Consider the following 26935-nt stretch of genomic DNA (forward strand, 5'->3'; position numbering starts at 1 on the left):
TGTCTCGTGGGTTTTCTACAGCAAAGCGTTTAAGCATAGGATTAGCAGAGTGCTATCCATGCCAAGCTGTAAGATGACCAAAGCCCTTGTGTCTGGACAAAGCTATACCTCTTTGAAGAGCTCTAATGAGAGTGAAACACGTGTCAGGGTTTGCTTTTATTCATTTCAGGTTGGCTTGGATTGTATTTTACCAATCCAAAGCAGTAATACTGTGCCTGGAGTGGTAAAAGGCTTTGGTCATTTTACAGCTCAACATGGATAGCACTTTGCTAGTACTATGCTTGAAGACTTTGCTGTAGAAATGGCAAAAGACGTTGTCCCTTTCTATCCCTACGTGAATGGCACTGTGCTAATACTATGATTAAAGACTTTGATAGAAAAGCAGACATTTGAGGTGAGCAAATTTAGAGTGTCGCTGATGTTGAGAGAGCTTTACACTGGAGATGCTTTCCACCTAAACTTGAGAACTACCTGAGTTCTCTTCTTCTTTCTTTTGCATATATGTATATATTTATATATATTATCTACTGGCGGTCGCCAGTAGATAGTTATAGTTACAACCTAGTTTCCATAGGAAATCTCAAAATTCTATTTTGAATAACTTTGGCGCCGGTTGACGAATCCTCGCAAAATTTTCAAAACAAATGGGGTGCTCCATGCAGCTCCTACCCTGAAAGTCTCGGGGTGATTCGTCAAGCGGGGGCCGAGAAAAAGGGGGGGTCCAAAAACGCATTTTCCCCATGCATTTTTCCATAGGACCTTTAGTCGCAGCTACAGCCCGAACGGCTGAACAGAATTACGTGAAATTTGGCAGAGAGGTAGCCATAAGGTCAAGGAAGTGCCTTTTGCAGGTCTGGTGTAAATCTGTTCAGTATTTCCTGAGAAAATAGCATTTAAAAGCATATCAATATCTATACGGGCGCACCGTGCGCGCACCCTGCCGTGCGCGAGCTCAATTCTGATTGGTTGTTAGATGTCGGTAAACATTCGAATCGGTCGAAACCAGGAAGTGTCGTCCGCCATTTTGTCTCTCGCAGTCTGAGGGGGTGAAAAAAAAGGTGGAGAACGTGAAAAGGGTGCAGAGTGGACAGTTCCTGACCCCCTAGCCTTGGTCAGGGGGTCACAGAAGGACCCCCAAGGGAGAAAAAAACATTATTATTATTTTTTTTTTAATCGCGAGGTGTGCGCACCGCGTGCGCACGGCACGCACTGCGAACCGCGGGTGCACGGTGCGCGCACAGTGAAAAACATGAAAAAAAAAATAAAAAAATACATAACTTAGCATTTAAAAAACCGTACAAATTCACTGAAAAAACCATAGGTTTAACACACGTTATAGTTACGAATTAGCATTTAAAAAACCTTGCAAATTCACTTAAAAAACCATAGGTTTCACACATGTTATAGTTAGCTGGACATTTCACTCGTAAAAAACCAATGAAATTCCTCCTTTATAGGTAGTGCAGGCAACTATAACTCACGCGACCGCAATCCTCTGCTGATGACGTCAGATATTACATCACTGATGACATATGTGTCTTTATGAAAAATAAATATTTGTAATATATGTATAGCTAAAGATTAATGGAAGAAGACATGGGTAAATAAGTGTCTAAATACAGTGATGTAATATCTGATGTCATCAGCAGAGGATTGCGGTCGCGTGAGTTATAGTTGCCTGCACTAACTATAATGGGGGAATTTCATTGGTTTTTTACGAGTGAAATGTCCAGCTAACTATAACATGTGTGAAACCTATGGTTTTTTAAGTGAATATATATATATTCACTGAAAAAACCATAGGTTTCAGGCACGTTATAGTTAGGATTTAGCATTTAAAAAACCTTTGAAATTCACTGAAAAAAACATAGGTTTCAGGCACGTTATAGTTAGGAATTAGTATTTAAAAAACATGAGAAATTCACAGAAAAAACCATAGGTTTCAGGGGCGTTATAGTTAGCTGGACTTTTCACTCGTACAAAACCATTGAAATTCCCCCGTTATAGTTAGTTCAGCTAACTATAACTCGCGCGCCCGCAATGCACTGCTGATGACGTCACATATTACATCACTCATGACATGGTCAGTGACATCACTCATGACATCACTGATGACATCTCAAATGACATCACTGATGATATCATCCTTGTGATAGAGTGGCAGACCTCCTCTCCCCCTAATATAACCTTTGATAGATACATTCAAAAATAGAAACTAAAATTTTCAAAACAATGGACATACCAATATCAGTTACAACAACCTATTCAGTAATTCTAAAATCCACATACACATCCACTCATTCACCAACAATCCTATACAGTCACTCATACATGTACTCACTCATCATATGTACTCATACACCTATACATCCTGTTACACAATGCCACTCATCCATAGAGTTACTCACACACACAGTCACTCATGCTATTAAAGAATCAAACATCCATTTACTTGCTTATACAGTTATACACACACCACCACACTTACTTCTACAGAAACGTACACATACTTAGTCTTTTAAACAATCACTTATAGAAACACATACTTATTCATACAGGAACTCTTTCAATCTCTCACTCTCACATATACTCACTTATATACACCAATAGTCACATATTTAAAACATATGTAGTTACTCATAAAGACACTATTGAGACAGTCATTCACTCACTAACACACCCATGCACACACTCATCCACCCATACAGTCCTGCACACATGCTGTCTTCAACACATACAAACAGTGAGTCACTCATTCATGCTCCTATGCACTATGTAATACCCCCCACCGAACCATACAGTAACTCAGACACTCATACTGATACTCAAAAAACCAACTAATAACCTATATAGACACTCATGTAGCTACTCACCAACCCATGCAGCCACTTATATACAAAGTGAGAGACTGATACAGATATTTACATATTTAAACATTACTCACTAAGCCATGTATTCACTAAGATACACTTACTCAGTCAGTTATACAATCAATTTTTCAAAAACAAATCATCCATTTAGACACTTATATACCCATTTATTCTTCCATCGACCTTGAGATATACATAGATAAAACATATGTAATTTTCAGAAAACACACATTCACTGGATGATGTCATCAGTGATGTCATTTGAGATGTCATCAGTGATGTCATGAGTGATGTCACTGACCATGTCATGAGTGATGTAATATGTGACGTCATCAACAGTGCATTGCGGGCGCGCGAGTTATAGTTAGCTGAACTAACTATAACGGGGGAATTTCAATGGTTTTGTACGAGTGAAAAGTCCAGCTAACTATAACGCCCCTGAAACCTATGGTTTTTTCAGTGAATATATATATATATATATCAATATAAGCTTTATTTCGACAGAGATGTCATAAAAGCTACAGTTACAATAAAAAAACAAAACACATTGCTGTTCTTTAGAAGAGCAGAATACAGGTTTACAACGTCATTAGTTTTGTGTGGATGTTACTACAACAAAAATTATCAATTAAGCTCGTGAAGCAATGATACGAATGTTATATTCAAAGAGTTAAAAAATTAAGGCTTTAAAACAGGAAGACAATTATTATATACACGATTTGGTTCGAGTTATTTAGTGCATATCAACATTAAAACTAGTATAACATCATGTAATGTTTCCTGATTACAATGGGATTTAAAAAAAATTCAAAGAGACATTCAATTTTCCTTAGCTAATGGCAAAAAATGTTTAGCGAATAAAGTGCTAGTGCAAAGAGGGTCCGACAGCTTATATAATCGGGCTTTGGGGGCCCCACTAATCTTCTTTCGATTCAAACTATGTCTTTCTTGCGAGCACCTTACACCATGCTTGTCCTAGAAACTTTGCTACACAGCATGCGTAAAACGGCCTAGGATCAGATCTAAGAATACGTATTGCTGTATCGTAGTCTCGTGTGCCCAGGTGTCGACAAAGTGGTATATATATATATATATTCACTGAAAAAACCATAGGTTTCACACATGTTATAGTTAGCGGAAATTTTACTGATAAAAAACCAATAAAATTGCCCCGTTATAGTTAGTGCTGGCAACTATAACTCACGCGACCGCAATCCTCTGCTGATGCTAATACTGTATTTAGACACTTATTTGCCCATGTCTTCTTCCATACATTTTTAGCTATACATATATTACAAATATTTTTTTTTATAAAGACACATATGTCATCAGCAGAAGATTGCGGTCGCGTGAGTTATAGTTGCCAGCACTAACTATAACGGGGCAATTTCATTGGTTTTTTTATCAGTAAAATTTCCGCTAACTATAACATGTGTGAAACCTATGTTTTTTTCAGTGAATTTGCAAGGTTTTTTAAATGCTAATTCCTAACTATAACGTGTGTGAAACCTATGGTTTTTTCAGTGAATTTGTACGGTTTTTTAAATGCTAAGTTACTTTACGCCATTCGAGGCGTGCGCGCCCACTTAACGCAGTGCGTTCCGTGCACGGTTTTTATCAACTTTAATAAGCCCTGTACATTTGGTGGCCTTCGGCCACCAAAAGCACAGGGGGTGGCGTCAATGTGGATAGTGTTTTTTTTATTTCGATTTTATAATTTCATGTTGCCAAAATATAGTTTTTTTACAGATGTAGTAAGCCCTGTACATTTGGTGGACTACGGCCACCAAAAGCACAGGGGGTGGGGTAAGTGTGGATAGTGTTTTTTTTATTTCTATTTTTTACCGTACGCTTACGGTAAGCGTACGGTAAGCGTACTCGGCGAAATTGCCGAAAAAAAAATAAAACCGTTTTTGCTCTTGGGGGGTGTTTGGGGACTCCCTCAACATGACTATGTGGGAGGGAGTTGTCAAAACAGCCCCGTAACATGTTTTTGGGCATCATGTTTGATAAATAACACTCAGTGCGAGAGACAAAATGGCGGACGCAGCTTCCTGGTTTCGGCCGATTCGAATGTTTACTAAGATCTAAGAGCCAATCAGAATCGCGCTCGCGCACGCCGCCGTACGCGTACGGTAAGCGTACGGTAAGCGTACCGTAAGCGGGCTCAGATATATATATTGATTTAAAGGCTATTTTCTCAGAATCTACTGAACAGATTTACACCAAACCTACAAAAGGCACTTCCTTGACATAGGGACTACCTCTCTGCCAAATTTCTAGTAATTCTGTTCAGCCATTCGGGCTGTAGCTCTGTCTAAAGGTCCTATGGAAAAATGCATGGGAAAAACGCGTTTTGGGACCCCCCTTTTATCTCAGCCCCCGCTTGACGAATCCCCCCGAGACTTTCAGGGTAGGAGCGGAGCGTAGCGCCCCACCTATTTTGAGAAATTCGCGAGGATTCATCGACCGGCGCCAAAGTTATTCAAAATGAATGTTGCGGATTTCCTATGGAAAAGGGGTCCTAACTATAACTACCTACTGGCGACCGCCAGTAGGTAATATATATATATATATATTCAATGAAAAAACCATAGGTTTCACACATGTTATAGTTAGCTGGAAATTTTACTGATAAAAAACCAATGAAATTCCCCCGTTATAGTTAGTGCAGGCAACTATAACTCACGCGACCGCAATCCTCTGCTGATGCTAATACTGTATTTAGACACTTATTTGCCCATGTCTTCTTCCATAAATTTTTAGCTATACATATATTACAAATATTTTTTTTTCATAAAGACACATATGTCATCAGCAGAAGATTGCGGTCGCGTGAGTTATAGTTGCCTGCACTAACTATAACGGGGGAATTTCATTGGTTTTTTATCAGTAAAATTTCAAGCTAACTATAACATGTGTGAAACCTATGGTTTCTTCATTGAATTAGCAAGGTTTTTTAAATGCTAATTCCTAACTATAACGTGTGTGAAACCTATGGTTTTTTCAGTGAATTTGTACGGTTTTTTAAATGCTAAGTTACTTTACGCCATTCGTGGCGTGCACGCCCACTTAACGCAGTTCGTTCCGTGCGCGCACAGTGAGCACGCGGTGCGCTTCGCGCACCGCGCGCCCACTTTACGCAGTTAGTGCCGTACACGCAAGGTGGGCACGCAGTGCGCTATGCGCACCGCGTGCCCACGTTACGCACCGTGCGCAAATGGAGGACATATTATGCGCTTCTTTGTGATAGGTAATCTGTTAAATTTAATTTGTAAGTGATGACAATAATATGCCATTCTTGATCTCTCCATCTTCAGTACTACAACCGGCCTTGAAAGTGAACTGTATAAGAAACCAATGTCCCGTAACTCTCTCTTGAGATATGACAGTCAACATCCAAAATCATTGCGAGATAATCTTCCTTACGGACAGTTTTTGCGTGTAAGACGCAACTGTTCCACATCTGAAAAATATCAGATGCATGCAAAGAATCTCACTGAACAACTTATTGTTAAACAATATCCGAGATCTCTGATCAAGAAGGCGTTCAAACGCGCTTCCAATAATCACAGAGAAGCATTGATAGAGCCACCTATTGTAAAACCACCACTGGAGCGGCTCACGTTCGTCCACACCTTCAGCACTCTTACCAATGGAATTCAAAAGAGTGTGAAGAAGCATTGGCGCCTTTTGAACTCATGCAAAGATAAGATACCTCTGCCTTTGTTCTCTCTCAAACGAGGAAGCAACCTTAGAGACAAATTGGTTCATACACGACCCAGTGAAGCAAGACCGCGTCCCATTGGTACTTTATGGGACCTACCTGCAGTACAAGGACACCACCCATGTGGGACGTGCTCAATATGCCCGCAGACTAGCCATTCCACAACACTAGACATAGGCACGAATAAACCATGGGAACAGAGATCTTTCACAAACTGCAACAGTGAAAATCTAATCTATATGATTGAATGCCCCTGTAAACTCCGGTATATAGGGATGACCACACGGAAAGTCAGACAGCGAATGCTAGAACACAAAAGCACCTTTCGCTGTAACAAGACTAATACGAGACTGACACGTCACTTCCATGAAATGAAGCACCAAGCCAACGATTTTTGGTGGACAGTCCTAGAGAAACCCTTTATTCCATCACATGTAAGCGACACATCTCGCTTCTTGTTTTCAAAGGAACAACGCTGGGTGTTCAAAATTGGTACTTTTCAAACGGGATTGAACGATGATATTCCGTGGAGTTCATTATAACTCTCCACTAAGGTTCATCCAGAGATAGTGTTTAAACATTAGGACTATCTACCAATAAACACAGGATACATCCACAGCTTTGCTATATTCATGGGTTAAACCCGATCACAGTTGTCTGCGGTATCCCATGAAATGGCGATTACTATGCACCTCATCTATATGTGCACCATTGCTAGATCTAATGTATCTATCATATGACAGTATGTTTGCGCCACACTGATTGATAAAGCTTTATCAAATATACGGAACTACAACTTCCTTACACGGTGACGTCATTCAGTAGTCATTCTCTAGTCCCGCGTGAGCTCGTTTCTCTCCATGACCCCTTTGGAACTACACCTTCCTGACACGCTGACATCATCCTGTAGTCATTCTCTAAATCCCGCGTGACCTCGGGCTTTCCATGGCCCAATCAGAGACCATAACAAAACAAACACAGCTACCCATTGGCCCCGCGTTGACGAATCAGGTCGTCGCATAACCAAAGGACATGCTTTTTAACACATCTCACCTGCGCTGCCGGTTACCTCCCAAACGGCTCAGATTCCACATCGAGGTACCGACGGAGAGGTAAGCGCTCTACAGCTCAACACTTTGAAACTCTTAAACTTGGTAACAGTTGCGGCGCAATTGAACACTGCGTGTTTCACCGGTGTCTTAGTATTGTCGCGTCTGCAGAGTTTATCATCTAAGAGTTGTTTTGTTTCCTTGAGTGAAGTCACTTCAGCGTTCAAAGCTGAGCATACAATGGACATTCAGACGAATGTCTTTAATTATAGATTTGAACCATCGTACCTCATGGTTCATCGTACTCATTTTCCCCACATCTTATTCAATTTTGTAGGGCGGGGCCTCCTTCTAACCTGAGTCATTACCGGGTGAGGTGAGGCTCACTTCTCGTGCTGATCAGGTAAGCACTTGAGACTAAGGCATAGCGTTTTAAGCGAGTATTTGTCAGATGGTTTCACTCACTTTGTTGCTTTGTGATTCTCTTTTCGTATTTCCACAGATGTTCATATACACACTGACAATACGAAGAAGTTATACACCATAACAAGGTTGTATTTTTTAACATTGTCTCACAATTTATAATTTTCTCACTCACTTTTGCTGCAGTAGCGATAATCAAATGCAGGTCCTGACGAAAGCCATTTGACCCTCCAGGCAAGCAGGCTGAAACATGTCGACCCTATTATCAAACAGCCTATTTGTTAGAAGCTGTTTCTGCACCATTTTTAGATAAGGATTGGTAGGAATATTTCTCAATAAACTTTCTTTTTTCCTCCTTATCCTTTTTTAACATTTCACCTTACTGCACTGCACCACTTATATATCATTTTTGGTATATATCTCATATCTTGCCCTTACTAGCGGCTTGGCTGTCCTTCTCTGCTTCACCTTCCATGGGCCTCGAAAACGTGCTCCGGTTATTAACTAACCACGAATGAAACTCCAAGATGGAGTGAATCACAGTGGTGGGAAGGAGTGGATATCCAGATGATGATATTCACCAATCACTGGTTTTTGATGGAAATCCTAATGAATCCTACAGCACTCTGAGGCTCCCTTTTCAAACTCTTCGCTTATTCTAACTTTCTCAGTGACTGTGCCCCTGTTTTCAGACTGACAGATTCCTTGTTGTATTGTAATAATATGCCATGCACAGAGAGTGTTTTTTTTTTTAATTAAAAGTTTTAGCGTAAGCGCACCGTACGCGTACGGTAAGCGTAATCGGCGAAATTTTCAAAAAATGAAAATTTACCGTTTTTGGCCTTGGGGGATCTTTGAGGACTCAACTAACATGGCTATGTGCATGGGCGCTGTCTAAACAGCCCCTTTATATGTTTTTTGCCTTTGTTTACAGCCCCCCCCTCAGAGTGCGAGAGAGAAAATGGCGGCCGCCGCTTCCTGGTTTCGACCGATTCGAATGTTTACTTAGATGTAACAGCCAATCAGAATCGCGCTCGCGCACGCCACCGTACGCGTACGGTAAGCTTACGGTAAGCGTACCGTAAGCTGGCTCAGATATATATATTGATTTAAAGGCTATTTTCTCAGTATCTACTGAACAGATTTACACCAAACCTACAAAAGGCACTTCCTTGACCTGAGGACTACCTCTCTGCCAAATTTCTAGTAATTCTGTTCAGCCGTTCGGGCTGTAGCCCTGTCTAAAGGTCCTATGGAAAAATGCATGGGAAAAACGCGTTTTGGGACCCCCCTTTTATCTCAGCCCCCGCTTGACGAATCCCCCCGAGACTTTCAGGGTAGGAGCGGAGCGTAGCGCCCCACCTATTTTGAGAAATTCGCGAGGATTCGTCGACCGGCGCCAAAGTTATTCAAAATAGAATGTTGCGGATTTCCTATGGAAACAGGGTCCTAACTATAACTACCTACTGGCGACCGCCAGTAGGTAATATATATATATATATATTCAATGAAAAAACCATAGGTTTCACACATGTTATAGTTAGCTGGAAATTTTACTGATAAAAAACCAATGAAATTCCCCCGTTATAGTTAGTGCAGGCAACTATAACTCACGCGACCGCAATCCTCTGCTGATGCTAATACTGTATTTAGACACTTATTTGCCCATGTCTTCTTCCATAAATTTTTAGCTATACATATATTACAAATATTTTTTTTTCATAAAGACACATATGTCATCAGCAGAAGATTGCGGTTGCGTGAGTTATAGTTGCCTGCACTAACTATAACGGGGGAATTTCATTGGTTTTTTATCAGTAAAATTTCAAGCTAACTATAACATGTGTGAAACCTAGTTATTCAAATAGAATGTTGCGGATTTCCTATGGAAACAGGGTCCTAACTATAACTACCTACTGGCGACCGCCAGTAGGTAATATATATATATATATATATATATATATATATATGCAAGCTTTGAGGATTTCCGGGTGATTTTTGCAGCACATGATGGGAAAGGGAGCCGAGGGGGATGATTCTCCGCTTGGCAGGCTCCGGACACAGCGCTTATTGACATTTGAGTGGCAGCAACACAGACCTTTTGTGCACCAGTTCTACTCTGCCATACTTACCTGCGACAACATGCCTGGGTCGTTTGTGGGGAAACTCCATTTGGATTGTACAGATATTCCATAGCGGCCCAAGATGAATTATGGGACATGTAGTATGGTGGTTGTCTGTCATGTGACTTTACGAACTTCAGTCACACCTGGGACACTGCACTTCACGATGCTTAAACCTTTGAAAAAAGCTATTTGCTGAAACGCGTCAGGTGCATCATATCTGCGGCTGCCTGCGCTGATTGAAATAAAGCTGGTATATCCGGATCCGGGCTCTGGCGCATTTCTTTGCTGGTATGTGACTTGGCGGGAAGCGCTGTCTCCCGTCTTAGTCAGAGCCGCCCTGCAGGGTTGGGGGTCCCCGACGACAGCATTGTTTTGGAAAAATATTGATGGGGGACATGACCCGCCTGTCCTGCTGCAAGCTTTGAGGATTTCCGGGCGATTTTTTCAGCAAATGATGGGAAAGGGAGCCGAGGGGGATGATTCTCCGCTTGGCAGGCTCCGGACACAGCGCTTATTGACATTTGAGTGGCAGCAACACAGACCTTTTGTGCACCAGTTCTACTCTGCCATACTTACCTGCGACAACATGCCTGGGTCGCTTGTGGGGAAACTCCATTTGGATTGTACAGATATTCCATAGCGGCCCAAGATGAATTATGGGACATGTAGTATGGTGGTTGTCTGTCATGTGACTTTACGAACTTCAGTCACTCCTGGGACACTGCACTTCACGATGCTTAAACCTTTGAAAAAAGCTATTTGTTGAAACACGTCAGGTGCATCATATCTGCGGCTGCCTGCGCTGATTGAAATAAAGCTGGTATATCCGGATCCGGGCTCTGGCGCATTTCTTTGCTGGTATGTGACTTGGCGGGAAGCGCTGTCTCCCATCTTAGTCAGAGCCGCCCTGCAGGGTTGGGGGTCCCCGACGACAACATCGTTTTGGAAAAATATTGATGGGGGACATGACCCGCCCATCCTGCTGCAAGCTTTGAGGATTTCCGGGCGATTTTTTCAGCACATGATGGGAAAGGGAGCCGAGGGGGATGATTCTCCGCTTGGCAGGCTCCGGACACAGCGCTTATTGACATTTGAGTGGCAGCAACACAGACCTTTTGTGCACCAGTTCTACTCTGCCATACTTACCTGCGACAACATGCCTTGGTCGTTTGTGGGGAAAACTCCATTTGGATTGTACAGATATTCCATAGCGGCCCAAGATGAATTATGGGACATGTAGTATGGTGGTTGTCTGTCATGTGACTTTACGAACTTCAGTCACACCTGGGACACTGCACTTCACGATGCTTAAACCTTTGAAAAAAGCTATTTGCTGAAACGCGTCAGGTACATCATAATCATATCTGCGGCTGCCTGCGCTGATTGAAATAAAGCTGGTATATCCGGATCCGGGCTCTGGCGCATTTCTTTGCTGATATATATATATATATATATATATATATATATCTTTATATATTACCTACTGGCGGTCACCAGTAGGTAGTTATAGTTAGGGCCTAGTTACAATAGGAAAATGGCAACATTCTATTCGCAATAACTTTGGCGCCGATTGCTGAATCTTCGTGAAATTTTCGAAACTAATTCTTTGTTGAGATCAGCTCCTATGTTGAAAGTTGGGGGGTGATTCGTCAAGTGGGGGCTGGGAAAAAAGGGCGGTCCCAAAACGTGTTTATTCAATGTTAATTTCCATAGGAAACTTTAGACAAGGCTACAGGTCGAACGGGTGAACGGAATAACCCCAAATTTGGCAGGGAGAAGGATCTTGGTCTAGAAAGCATGCTTTTGTTTATTTGATGTAAATCCGTTCAGTAGTTTTTGAGAAATATTGAAATTTACAGATATCGATATTTGGGAATTATGCCATCTGATTTATTTATTTATTTCATTTATAGAGCGCGCTGTCACCTGGCAGGCATCCTGGCGCTAGCAACTCAGAGTAGAATATAGCGAGGAACAGAGATATGTGCCCCAATGCTAGATCTTAGGAAACAGCCATGTTTTTAATCGCCTTCTAAAAAGAAGAAGGTCACTAACTTGTCTGAGCTCCAATGGGAGAGAATTCCAGAGTTTAGCAGCTGCAACCCCAAAGGATCTGACCTTCCTAAATCTAGGTACCTTCACCAGACTCGCCATTGAGGAACGAAGAGTTCTCACGGGGACATACCACTCAAACTTTTTTTGCAACAAAACAGGCCCCAGCCCATGCAGGGCTTTAAACACCAAGCAAAGAGACTTGAACTGAACTCTCTGTCTCAATGGGAGCCAGTGCAGCTCCGCCAAGGCCGAGGAGGAAGCGGACCTTCTGGACCATCCTAGCGCTAACTTGGCTGCCGTTGATTGAATCCTCTTTACAATAGTCTAGTTGACTGAGAATCGTACTACGTGCTACTAACGTACGCGCAGGAGGGGTTAGCAAAGGGAAAATCTTCCGCAATGATCTAATAAAGGCTAAGCAGCAGCTCACTGTTTTCGTCACCTGAGCCTCCATAGTCAGTTTGTTGTCAAACATGACGCCAGATTACGAACTGTCTTTACTGGTCGAACAGCGGTTGAGGTGTCGATGGGCCAGAAGTTGCTGGGCATCACGGGGGGAATCCTATCCGAGGAGCAATAGAGCACCTCCGTCTTACCCGCATTAAATTGCATTGAGTTTTCCTGCAGCCAAAGTGCCATGTCATGCAGGCAGCTATGAAACACTTCCAGTGAAGTCGACTGCGCTCCCTCAAGGGAAAGGATCAGCTGCGTATCATCAGCATAATTTACGATGTTAATATTATGATGTTTGAGGAACACAATCAGAGGTTTCATATAAATATTTAATTAAATGGGGCTAATGGCCGAGCCTTGTGGAATGCCATGCAAGATCTTAGTATAGGTGGATTGATAAGGGGAGAGAGACACTGCTTGCTGTCTGCCCAGTAAAAAAGACTGGAACCACCTCAGAGCACAGCCCGTCACCCCCACCTCTCTCAGTCTTCTCAGCAAGATCCCATGGTTAACCGTGTTAAAGGCGGCAGACAGGTCAAGCAGAATCAACAAATCAGTCTGACCCCTGTCTGCCCGCCTCCGAAGCTCGTCCATAACGGTCACCAAGGCCGTCTCGGTACCATGGGCTGGCCGAAAACCAAACTGAACCTCCTCCAGCAAATTATGTTGTTCCAAATGCATGGACAGAGTGCTACTCACCACTCGTTCCACAATTTTCACCGGAAAAAGCAGAAGAGAGATGGGCCTATAATTATTGGGGCACTTCGGATCAAGAGAAAGTTTTTTAATAGGGGTGTCACCAGTGCTTGTTTCCACTGAGATGAAACCACTCTGTGAGAAAGAGACTGATTACAAATCAGACGGAGGATGGGAAACAGCTCTGTCTTAAACTCTTTCCAAATTTTATGTGGCACCGGATCTAAGGGAGATCCAGAGGGAATACCACAGGCCAGCCTATTAAAGTCCTCCACTTCCAGAGGCTAAAACTCAGAGAGGTGATTAGCAGCCCCACATTTCAGAATGGCATCCAAAGCCTCGGAGCCAATTACCACCATAACATCAGTGCCCAGAGTCATAGCATTTACAACCTCAGATTGATGATGCGCCCCTACCAAATCCTCAATAATGATTGGCTGAGGCGTTTTGAGCACGAGCTTGCTGCTGATTGGCTGCGAGCGTTTGCAACTAGGAAGTGTTGGCTGCCATTTTGTGATTCCTTTGAAGCGAGTAAGGGGGAAAAAGCGCGAAAAATGTGGGAAAGAGGAGGGTAGGAGCACTGTAACCTCTATGGGGTGTTTAGGGTGTGCTATAGAGGGGGTGTGAAGCAAACTACTCATACCTAACGGTCTGAAAGTGCTGGGTACGGAAATTAAGTGAGGTATTGCGTAGTCTGATGCTGCTAAGGTGAGCTGCTGCGGGAGTCTGGGATGAAAACGTGAGCCTAAACTGTGTGTCTTATGGTGTGAAGTCATGTGCCCTGGCCGCAGCAGTACAGTTGTGGAAGTAGTGTCAGCATGTGTTTATACCTACTAGGATGAACTACTGACCCGTAGTGGTGTGAAAGTCCTGGGTACGGAAAATATGTGAGGTATTGTCTAGAGTCTCATGGAAGGAGGAAGTGTTGGCCGCTATATTGTGATTCCGTTGAAGCGAGTAAGGGGGAAAAAGGGCAAAACATTTGCGAAAGAGGAGGGTAGGAGCACTGTAACCTCTGTGGGGTGTTTAGGGTGTGCTATAGAGGGGGTGCAAAGCAAACTACTCATACCTACCGGTCTGAAAGTGCTGGGTACGGAAATTAAGTGAGGTATTGCGTAGTCTGATGCTGCTAAGGTGAGCTGCTGCGGGAGTCGAGGATGAAAGCATGAGCCTAAACTTTGCATCTTATGGTGTGAAGTCATGTGCCCTGGCCGCTGCAGCACACCTGTGGAAGTAGTGTCAGCATGTGTTTATACCTACTAGGACGAACTACTGGCTCCTACTGGTTTGAAAGTCCTGGGGTACGGAAAATATGTGACGTATTGTCTAGAGTCTCATGGTACTAAGCTGAGGTGCTGCTGGAGTCGGGGATTAAAGTGTGAGTCCAAATTGTGTGTCATATGCTGTGGAGTCATGTGTTCTGGCCGCTGTGCCACATCTGTCAAGTAGTGTCAGCATGTAGTTATACCTACTCGGAGGAAATTTTGTTTTGAACATTGTAACTTGTGTATGGTGCTTAGGGGGTGTTATACAGGGAGTGCGAAGGTAAATTTGCACGTATCAAATCAATACGGTATTTGTAAAGCGCAAACTACTCACCCCTATGGGTCTGAAGGCCCTCGAGGCTGGCGTGGAAATTATGTGAGCTATTAAGTGAACTATTGCCCAGAGTCACATGGTGCTGAGCTGAGGTGTCCAAAGGTGTCCTTCATAAGCATTTCCAAACCTACCCCAGTCAATGTGCCTAGGTCATTTCCACCACAGTGCACAATCATGAGGTCAGGGTGTGGAATATGCAAAGAGGTTTTAACCAAAGGTAGCAATTGGTGCAACTTCAATCTTCTCTGTGTAAACCATTTAATGTCCACATTTTGTAAACCTAGGTCTAAGTCAATACGTCTGTGTTCTGCATACCTCTTGCACCTGAAAATATAGCTATGTCCTACAATCCACACTAGCATTTTGGAGGTATGGTTGGAAGGTATGGAAAGATGTCTGTAGCTCATGCAGGGGCATATCAACAACAACCGGCGATAATTATCTCTAAGCGCACTTAGCGCTAGGATAATTATCGCCGGCTAGCATGAATTTTTATCGCTGAGATAGCGTGCTATTAGCAACGCTTATCTCAATAGCGATAAAAATCCTCACGCTAACAGGCTAACGTGAGATTATCGCTGGAAACCCAGAGATAATCTCACGTTACCTTGTTGATAGGGACAGTCAAACTTAGCCATGATATCCTCCTTCCATAGGATATCATGGCTAAGTCAGAAAAATACCAGACGTAAAAAAGCAGCGTTAACCGCGGTTAGCGCTGCTTTTTTTGTCTCTAACAGGGTTAGCGACATTCTTGATAATAGGAGAAATGTCGCTTAGCGATATTTCTCCTATTATTTTACTCTGGACCGCCCCCTTTGCATCTCATTAGAGATGCAAGGGGAAGCGTAGAGTAAAAGGGTGCTAACATGCAAATTTGCATGTTAGCACCCTGTTGTTGATAGGGCGCTAGTTTTATCTCTCCTTTTTTGGCTTTTAAAGCCAAAAAAGCAGAGATAAAGCCCTTGTTGATATGCCCCGCAGTTCCTTGGTAGAATAAGAGATATGTTTAAAGATGGGGAAGTCTTTTTTTTTGCCATACAAAACGATACGTGATTGGGAGTTGAAAAGCATTCTTTTTAAAAGTAGGGTGCACATTCATTTTGTGGAAAAGCATCTTTGTGATTGGTTAAGAAAAAGCTGTTTCAACGTGGAGTACATATCATAGGATAAAATTTGCTCAACTGAACCACAGCTGCTACTTGCATTTGGAAGGCTCTGTTCGAACTTAAAAACAATCATGAACTTTTAACCTGCACGTGCCGTTAAATGTTCGAGAAAATGTTGCAAAAACATATCGTTAAGTTTAAAAAAATTGATGAACTTTTAACCTGCACGTGCTGTAGAATGTTCTAGAAAGTGTGTTGATAGAATACATTGCACTTCTGACTTCTATGTGTTGTTGAATATTAAAAAAACGGTTTATATGGAAAATTAAAAAGAAACCAATAGAGAGAAGTTTTGAAACCTAAAAGAATCAAGGAACTATTCTAATTTGTTCTTTACATGTGTTTATGTGTGGAACAACAACATTATAGACACAACAGCACCAGGAAGAGGAAGAAGCAGGGAGTGGGGGAAAGGGGGGAGATGGGCAGAATGGTACACATGCACAAATAAGTACAGCACAAGTATAGACAAACAATGGGCAAAATGAAACACACCGTCAAGGAGCACAAGTCACACAACCCGCCAACATCACACCACTGAACGAGCATAGAAGTGAAAACCACGCTGCATTCATACAGGATGTGTACAAAGGCCGGTCGTTGGTGTTGTGGGATGTCTGCGACCGTGGTTATCATGGATGAGATGCCCAGTACGTGGCACATGGGCGGGTTCACTGTGTGTTGTCTTGTCAAACAGCTGCTTCTCCCTCCCACGAGCCCCCACACTTTTCTACGGTACGCTGTTGTATCTCGTGCACTTGTACGGCACACCATTGTAATGCCTATTTGCGCATGTCCTGCTACATTCAAACTACACCATCACAGTGCTGTTTGGAGGTGGTGCATGGCACTTTACAACATCAAGTGCTGCGGCCTTTGTGGCAGGCCACACCAGAACACAGACACACTTACCGCACTTCCTGTACACGGACATGTCCGAGACACCCCGTTCCCCTTGCCGGATAGGCACATCCATGCGTTGACCTATGTACTCTGGACCAGCACATGCCGGTTGTGCATGCAGGAGGATGCGTGCGTAGCTACATGTCCAGGCTCACTGCCAATGCGGAGGTGACAGCACACTGTGATGTTGCAGGGCTCGTGCCTATCATGCTAAGACAATGACCAAAGGGACACACTTGCTCAGATGCGGGTTTGGGGGGCGTTGGCGGTCCTGGAGTTGTTGCGATGAGTCTTGTGGCCGTCATGGGTATCCCTGCATCATGGTCATTGATTCTATGGCACCTGTGGGTGTTCTGGTGTGGCTCTTGGCTGTGTTCTGTTTCATGGTGCAGGTAGTCGTCCTGCTTAACACCAGCAGAAAGCAGGTGTAAAATACCTGGTGCTAACGTGGCTTATCGCCGGAATTCGTTTTGCATTGCAGTTGGTGTGAAAGTTGTGATGTGATTTTTTTTGTGTGCAGAACAATATACGAACCGAGCAGTGTATCTCATCAAGATCCAGCACTTGACACACTATTCCCAATCAATATAAATACAATGAGAGTTCTTAATTGATTTTGTGTGCACACTGTAAGTGCAGCTACTACCTCAGTGCAATTCAATACAGGATTTTAGTATTTAGAATAAATCGCAAAGGTGCACCTCGTGTCTTTTTGTACGGGAACGGCTAGTCTGCATTTCATTATCAGCACTTTAATGGAAGTAAAGTTGAGATAAATCTAACACACTATTCAGAAGTTTGTGTAAACTGCAGACATCACCAGTATTCCCACGATAAGTGCCCTAAAATGTAACACCATGGTGGACTCCATCAAATAACAGTCACATATCAGTGAAGAGAACAACCAAAAACGTTATTCATTTTTTTTTTTCAACTTTATTTTTTTAGAAATATATATGTAAACGATAAACGAAAAGCTATTTTCAAAATTAATTTTTTTATTAACATATATATAAATGATAAACTAATAAACAAAATGTAACAAAAATAATAGAAAAGAAGAAGTCGGAACACTCCTGTGGGGACCATGGATGTCGACGACAGAGTCTGGAAAATAAAGCACAAAATAAGGACGTGTGTAATGGGCATATCAAAGGAGAGAGGCACAGAGAAACAGAGAAGAGAAAAAAAGCCAGAGAGAAAAAGAGAGGGAAAGAAAGAAAGGGAGTGAGAAAGGGAGAAGAAAGAGAGAGAGTTAGAGAGATAGAAGGAAAAGAAGGAAGAGAAAGAGAGACAGAGAGAGAGAGAGAAAGAGAGAGAGAGAGAGAGAGAGAGAGAGGGGGAGAAAGAGAGAGAGAGAGACAGACTGCCACAGCCGCCTCTGCGCATCCATGAGCAAATAATTATCTGGTGCCACCGGACTGTGCAGCAGTGGGCACTCCACGTGCCTGTCAGAAGTCATCCCAGATATGTTTTTGAGTCCTGAGTAATGAATGGCGGAGACCACATCAGGTGCTTGGTGGATCGCACAGATGTCGCTGAGTCCTGAATGGAGGAGACCACATCATCTTCTCCATGGCCCGGCAGATCTCACACATGTCGCTGAGTCTTGAGTCATCAATGACAGAGACCACATCAGCTTTTGGGGCCGCTAAGCCTGTGGAAGTTAAGTTCGTGCCACGTGGTGGTAGGCCCCTGAAGGCCATATGAGCTTCGGGTGGCACTAACCCTGTGCATCTGAAGTCCATGCCAAGGGGGTGGTAGGCCCCTGATGGCTATACAGATCAGGGTGCGACTAACCTTCTGCGCAACTTTTCAGAGACTCTTTATGGTCGAGACACATGGAGTGTCTGCCATCTAGTCAGCACCGGCAATAAAGGATGTGGCGTTGTCGATATATTATATTTGTTTGGTCACATGGCCTGTGACGCATGTGCCGGATGGGTGTTGTGTGTGTGCAAACCTGCCCTGAGGGAGTGGCCGTGAGATGTTGCGAACTAGACCACTGACCTGCATACCAACAGCGAGTACGCCTGCGACAGGAAGTTATGTGAGGCCAACGTCGGGACGTAATCGCCGTGGCATACGACGGAACAGGGCAGGGATAGCTACAATAACGCGGACGGCTCGTGGTACTGTGTCTGTGAGTTGAGTGGACGGGCCTCAGCTGGCCCTCTGAGAGCCTGGGTGCGAACTGTTTATAACTCACTCTACATAAGCATTGAAAAAAGATTTTGTGATTCAGTCCGTCAGCTGGCATTTGTCCGAGGCATTTGTGAAAACATATCGGAGTTCTTTCTGTGATAGATACCCCTTTGACACTGCCTCTCCCCACATCAGCAGGTAATGCATCCTCTTCCCACATTACCATCATACCCCCAACAACCTTCTTGGGCCTGGAAGTGTCCTTGTGCGGTTGGACAAAGAAGAATCTTAGTCATGTATAGATTTACATATAAAAAACATTATTTAAAGAAAAGAACAACAAATAAGACTGAAGGGAGTCTGGTGCTGTGGTCGCTGCCACGAAGAGGGGTTCACTGCCATTCAGGACTCAGGACACAGTTACACATGTGGGATCGGCTTGTGTTAAAGAGAGTTAGTGGGACTACGTGTCGCCGGCCTTGCATATCGAAATATGCGTCACTGATTGAAGGGAGTGTGGTGCTGTGGTCGGTGCCACGGACTTGGGGTCACTGCCATTCAGGACTCAGGACACAGTTACACATGTGGGATCGGCTTGTGATAAAGAGGGTTAGTGGCAGCAGAAGTATTGAGTCTGTGATGATGCTTGGTGTGGACGGGCCGCACTGGGAGCAATGTGTCTTGGCTACTGGACTGCGTCATGTGGAATCAGGACTCTATCTGAATTGTGAGGCCTGCTGATCGTAGTGTAGGCCAGAGGTAGTGGTGAGCAAGGGCTCACAGCCACGTGCATACGTTTGTGGTCTCGCCGGCCTGCGTAGTGTAGGTTCAGTGGCACCACTTGTCGCCAGCCTTCAATATGAAAATACTCCTCACCAATCGAAGGCAGTGTGGTGGTGTGGTCGCTGCCATGAAGTTTTGGGTCACTACATATGGAAATATGTCTAACTGATCAAGGAGAGTTTGCTGCTGTGGTGGCTGCCATTGACTTGGGGTCACTGCCATTCAGGACTCAGGACACAGTTACACATGTGGGATTGGCTTGTGTTAAAGAGGGTTAGTGGGGCTACGTGTCGCCGGGCTTGCATATGGAAATATGTCTAACTGATCGAAGGGAGTCTGGTGCTGTGGTCGCTGCCAATGACTTGGGATCACTGCCATTCAGGACTCAGGACACAGTTACACATGTGGGATCGGCTTCTGTTGAACAGTGTTAGTTGGCACCACGTGTCCAAAATTCAAATTGTGAGGTCTGCTGCCTGCAGTGTAGACTGCTGAGTGTTCATTTGTACTTGAAAATTAATTTGGTCATTGTACTAAAGCTATAACGGATATTAAAAATGTTCAAGAAGAAAGGATACTAAAAGGATATTATGTAGATTTGAGGCCTGTAATAGTTACTTGCCTAGTGGACTCTGTAGTTAATGAATGAAGAAATAATTTTCATTGTGAGCCCTACTGAGTGCAGTGTAGGCGTATGATGAAAAGATGAAATAAGTATAGAATACATTGACGAAGCGTTGTATTTTCTGAGTACAATCTTGTTAGAAATTAGCATTTAAAATTGGAATTGGGAGCGGTACTGCCTGTAGTGTAGACTGCTATGCCATTTTAGTTTGCATTTGAAGATTAATTTGGTCATTGTAGTAAACCTATAACTGATGTAAAAAAAGAAATTCTTGAAGCGAGGATACTAAAAGGATAATATGTAGGGTGTAGGACTGTGATAGTTAGTTGCCTACTGGAGTCTGTAGTTTCATATGAAAATACCCCTCATTTATCAAAGGGAGTGTGGTGCTGTGGTCGCTGCCACAGACTTGGGGTGACTGCTATTCAGGACTCGGGACACAGTTACACATGTGGGATCGGCTTGTGTTAAAGAGGGTTAGTGGGACTATGTGTGGCCGGCCTTGCATATCGAAAAATGCCTCACTGATCAAAGGGAGTGTGGTGCTGTGGTCGCTGCCGCGGACTTGGGGTGACTGCCATTACGGATACAGGACACAGTTACACATGTGGGATCGACTTGTGTTGAACAGAGTTATTGGCACCACGTGTCGCCGACTTTGCATATGAAAATATGCCTAACTAATCAGAGGGAGTATGCTGCTGTGGTCGCTGCCATGGACTTGAGGTCACTGTCATTCAGGACTCAGGACACAGTTCCACATGTGGGATTGTTCGGCTTGTGTTGAACAGAGTTATTGGCACCACGTGTCGCCACCGTTGCATATGGAAATATGCCTAACTAATCAGAGGGAGTATGCTGCTGTGGCCGCTGCCATGGACTTTGGGTCACTGCCATTCAGGACTCAGTTCCACATGTGGGATTGTTCGGCTTGTGTTGAACAGAGTTATTAGCACCACGTGTCTCCGCCGTTGCATATGGAAATATGCCTCACTGATCGAAGGGAGTCTGGTGCTGTGGTTGTCTCACATACTTAGGGTCACTACCATTCAGGAATTAGGACACAGTTCCACATGTGGGATCGGCTTGTGTTGAAGACGGTTCGTGGCACCATTTGTCGCTGGTCTTCCACAGTGTAGGCCAGAGGTAGCGGTGAGCAAGGGCCCACAGCCACGTGCATACGTTGGTGGCCCCACTGGCCTGCGTAGTGCAGGTTCAGTGGCACCACGTGTCCCCGGCCTGGCCTTACATATGGAAATACCCCTCACTGATCAAAGGGAGTCTGGTGCTGTGGTCACTGCAATTCAGGACTCAGGACACACTTACACATGTGGGATCGACTTGTGTTGAAGGCGGTTAGTGGTACCATTTGTCGCCAGTCGCCCACAGTGTAGGGCAGAGGTAGTGTTGAGCTAGGGTCCACAGCCACGTGCATACATTGGTGACCCAAACAAACCTTGCGTAGTACAGGTTCAGTGGCATCACGTGTCACCGATCTTCCATGTGGAAATACCCCTCCGTGATCGAAGGGAGTGTGGTGCTGTGGTCGCTGCCATTGAGGACTCAGGACACAGTTGCACATGTGGGATCGGCTTGTGTTGAACAGGGTTAGTTGGCACCACGTGTCGCCAGTCTTCCACAGTGTAGGCCGGAGGCAGAGGTCAGCAAAGGCCCACAGGCAGGTGATGTTGACTTGAGCTGCGCAGATTGGGAGCATGTGGTCTTCTTAACCCATTATACTGTCTTCGACAATTTGCATCGCTACTAATCTTGAATTGTGAGCCGTGTAACCCCAGAGAAGGGCGGAGGCAGAGGTCAGGATGGGCGCATAGATACGTGGCGATAATTTATGGTGCAGTGAGTTAGTAGCACCTGAAGCACACAGCGGGTGCACACCGTGCGATGACGCGTGGTCTGTGCGGGCCGCACTGGAAGCAAAGTGTCTTGCGAACTGGACTGCGACATCCACAATCACCACTGCATCTGAATTGTGAGTGCTGCTGTCTGCAGTGTAGATCGAAGGCAGTAGTCGATACAGACATAAGTCTGTGGTGCTGTGCTGCTGGGGTTCACAGGGGGCCTGTGTCGAGGAGGCCCGCGGTTATGGCAGCAGCCACGTGCCAGGGTGAGGGCTGCCGCTGTGACAGACTCGTTGATCTTCTCTCAAGTGAACCACGCCTAGAGCATGGCCTATTTATTCATACTGCTACGCTGGAGTGGCGTACGTTGGAGCAGCCCACTCCACTTCCGCTTCCGGGGGGGGGACACAGCTACATGACCGTGATCTTCACTACTGCCTGAGGTAACATGGTTGTGTCCACTGTGCACTACACTACAAGTATCAACAGTATATCTCCACATGGAGAGGTTTCTGCTTTGCATAGTGAGGTCTGTGCAGCACATCAGCGTTACACTTGGCATTGTGTGTTTTATTGTTGAAGGGTGACTTGACTCCTTCATATATAGTTGGTTGCCACATCTCCCAACCTTCAGCTATTGTGTGGCTGAGGGGCATGGTGCTTTGGGAAGGTCCGTTGTCCTGTTTTGCGCTGCCTTGGTGGTAGTAGGGGGGGTGGTGCGGGGAGGAGGTTCTGGTGGTGGTGGTGCTGGGTGTTGTGGTCTTGTTGCGTGTCGGACCTGCATGATCAGTAGCTCTATCACGTGTTGGTCTTTAGATGTGGCTGTGAGTTGGGTCCAATTCACGGAGTAGATAGTCGACCTCCTTACACCAGTTAAAGGTTGATGTTAATTTGTTACTGCTAACTCGGCTTTTTGCCTGCTTTTTGGATCGCATTGCAGATTTTGCTGGTCGTTGAAAATATGGGGCAGTGGTGTTTTCGTGTTTTTTTTGCACGGGAACGCCTAAATTGCATTTCATTACCATTAGTTGTGGCTCTCGTTTGTGGCGATTTTGTTGGCGTAAGGTATCGATGGAAGAGTGGTGAGATTTGCAGTTTTCACCAAGTTGAGAATGGGTTGATAATTAAAAAACACAGAACAAAAAGACAGGTTTATGAACATTATAATTAGAAATTATCATTTAAAAAACCTTTGAAATTCACAGAAAAAACCATAGGTTTCAGGCACGTTATAGTCAGAAATTAGCATTTAAAAAACCTTTGAAATTCACAGAAAAAACCATAGGTTTCAGGCACGTTATAGTTAGAAATTAGCATTTAAAAAACCTTAGAAATTCACAGAAAAAAACATAGGTTTCTGGGATGTTATAGTTAGAAATTAGCATTTAAAAAACCTTTGAAATTCACTGAAAAAACCATAGGTTTCAGGGATGTTATAGTTAATTGGACATTTCACTCATAGAAAACCATAGAAATTCCCCTGTTGTAGTTAGTTGAGCTAACTATAACTCGCGCCCCCGCAATGCACTGCTGATGACATCACATATTACATCATTAATGACATGGTCAGTGACATCACTGATGACATCACTGATGACATCTCAAATGGGAATGAGGCCATGAAGCAAACTGTAATAAACTTGCTTCCCCAACGTAACACTAGGCATTTACTCAAGCCTCTTGAACGGCGGGCAACACGGCCGGGACGCCACTCCCCACATATCCAACACAATCCAGTGTTCCGTTCGTGAAAGAAAACTCACTGGTGCCGTGGCCTCTGCACAAAGACTTATTTTATTCAACGGAAGTCCCTACGCGTTTCGGAGTTTTAATCACTCCTTGTTCACGGGCAGGGATTCAAAGTGCAATTGATTCTTTTAAAGTTACAGCGTCCATTTCCTGTTAACTTTAATAAACATAGTAAACATACTATCAACCTCATTGTTGCAACATAAAGTTTTTGTTCAAAATTCTTTCGTTTATATAAGCAAAGCAGATATTATTTTTCAATTCAAGTATTTGTTTCAAACATTATACATATTTTATCAACATGTCTGATTCATTATAAAACACGATACGATTTATCGGTAGTGTTGTATTTTTGAATAATTGTACCCCAGTGGGTAATAATCATTCTAATCTAGTATCGTTTCAACTTTCAAAACATACAATATTCAACTCATGTGAGCATATGATCCTCACAGTACAATGCCTTCTTCTATACTTTTTCATCATAATACATCTCCTTGACTGTAATCTGCTTCAATCATGCAACAAACCAAAATATTCATGTTAACTAGATGAACTGCTGCATGAAAAATAATAAATAAAACCTTAAAAACCCTTAAAAACATTTTAGACGAATGCAGTTATGGACAATTTCTTTATCTTAGATGTACTGACATTTCCTCATCCTGGTTCAAACCTATCGGGCACATGGTGTTATATTTAATAATCATTTTTGATTCCATCTTCCTCAAGTCTAATGTTCGATTGCCCCCCCTTTCCCTTTGGGGGACACAATCCAACACACAGAACTTGAGAAGGTTTGCATTTTGATTGTGTTTAGAACTAAAATGGCGGGCCACCGGATATTGTTTGTCATTTTTATTTACAGCTCTCAAATGTTCTAAGATCCTCTTTTTTGCTTTATGGATGGTACTTCCAATATAAAATTGGTTACATGGACATTTAAGTGCATATATTGCATATTCTGTATCACAAGTCAAATGCTTCAAGATTTTATATGCCGGCTTTTCATTACATAATTTCACAGATTTACAACTCTGGCTGAATTTACACGCTTTACATTTATTACAAGTAAAGAAACCTTGTAAAGCATTAGGTTTCTTGGCTTCTTTTATCATACTTGTCATTAGTACATCTTTCAGAGATTTGGCTTTCCTAAAGGTAATTGAAGCATAGTTACCTATATTTTGTTTAAGATCATCATCAGTCCTTAATATTTCCCAAAATGTATTGAGGCTTTTTCATACATCCCATGCTTGATTGTGATATGTTGTGATAAACCGTATCTGCGCATTGGTTTGTACCCTTTCCTTTCTAAGAAACATGTCTTCTCTTTCAATTTTAGCTACTTTTTCAATAGCTGAATTGATTGTAGCTTTGCTATAGCCCCGTTCTAAAAATCTCTGACTCACGATCTTTTCTTCAAGAACATAGTTCTCTTCTGTACTACTATTTCTTTTGGCACGTAATAGCTCACCAAATGGAATGCTGTGTATCAAATTTTTTAGATGAAAACTCTGGGCATGCAACAGACTGTTGCCAGCTGTAGTTTTTCTGAATAATTTACTACATATCTTATTATTGTGAATTTCCAATCGTAAATCCAAAATCTCAATGGAGCTACTGTTGGTTTCACTAGTAAATTGTAAATTAAATGTATTTTTATTCAGATCAGAAACAAAATCTCGTGCCTGAGTTTCAGTGCCCTTCCAAATGCAAAAGATATCGTCAATGTATCTTGCCCAGAGGACGACGTGGTCATTGTATTGTCTGGTGTTTCTGACAATCTGCTCCTCCCACCAGCCGAGGTAGAGACCTGCAAAGCTGGGGGCGAAGCAGCTTCCCATCGCCGTTCCCTGGGTCTATCTGTACATCAGTTTATTAAACAAGAAGATGTAAGATGGTAAACCTTGCACAAGAGGCTGCAGAAAATGGTCAATATATTTTGACATGTTCTCAAGGGAACTTCTTCTTGAGGACACAATCGGTCTCCCTGGCGGAATAATGGCATTTTCATGTATTTTAGGTAATAGGTATAATACTGGGATGTTAAGATCTTTACATAATAAAAACAAGTATTCATCCCATTCAAGTATGCCTTGATCACGCCAGTCAATTAATTTATCACTCACCTCTTTATTTGCGTTTTCATAAACATTTTTAGATGTGAGACAATATTTTTCTTTATCTGCCAATTGTGTTTGACCTTCCTCTAAATACATCTGGAGAGGCCAGATGACCACATTTCCTCCCTTATCGGATTTTTTGATTACAATGTCTCTCCGATCTTCTAAACTCTGTAGAGCATCCCTGTGTGTTTTTTTCATATTTTGTACACTATTCAAATCTTTCTTTTCAATTTTCTTCAATTCATTTATCATCCCTTTTTCAAAGCAATTGATTGCATCATTATTGATATGGGGGATAAAGACAGATTTTGGTTTGAAGTGAGTCCCACAACTCGTCCCAATGTCAATGTCAGTATTGATTAAGTTTAAATATGGATCATTGATAAAAGATTCTACATTTCCAAGTTCATGAACCGTATGTAGTGTATCAATATCATGTGTTGTCAGCATTGTGGGATCAACCCTACCACTCTCCACACTTGATACTTTACTGTTTGCAAACCATTTCTTCAATTTCACCTTCCTTATGATACGATAGGTTTGAACCAGGATTAGGAAATGTCAGTACATCTAAG

The sequence above is a fragment of the Triturus cristatus genome, chromosome 2_1, assembly GCF_964204655.1.
Source record: "Triturus cristatus chromosome 2_1, aTriCri1.1, whole genome shotgun sequence".
Lineage (NCBI taxonomy): Eukaryota > Metazoa > Chordata > Amphibia > Caudata > Salamandridae > Triturus > Triturus cristatus.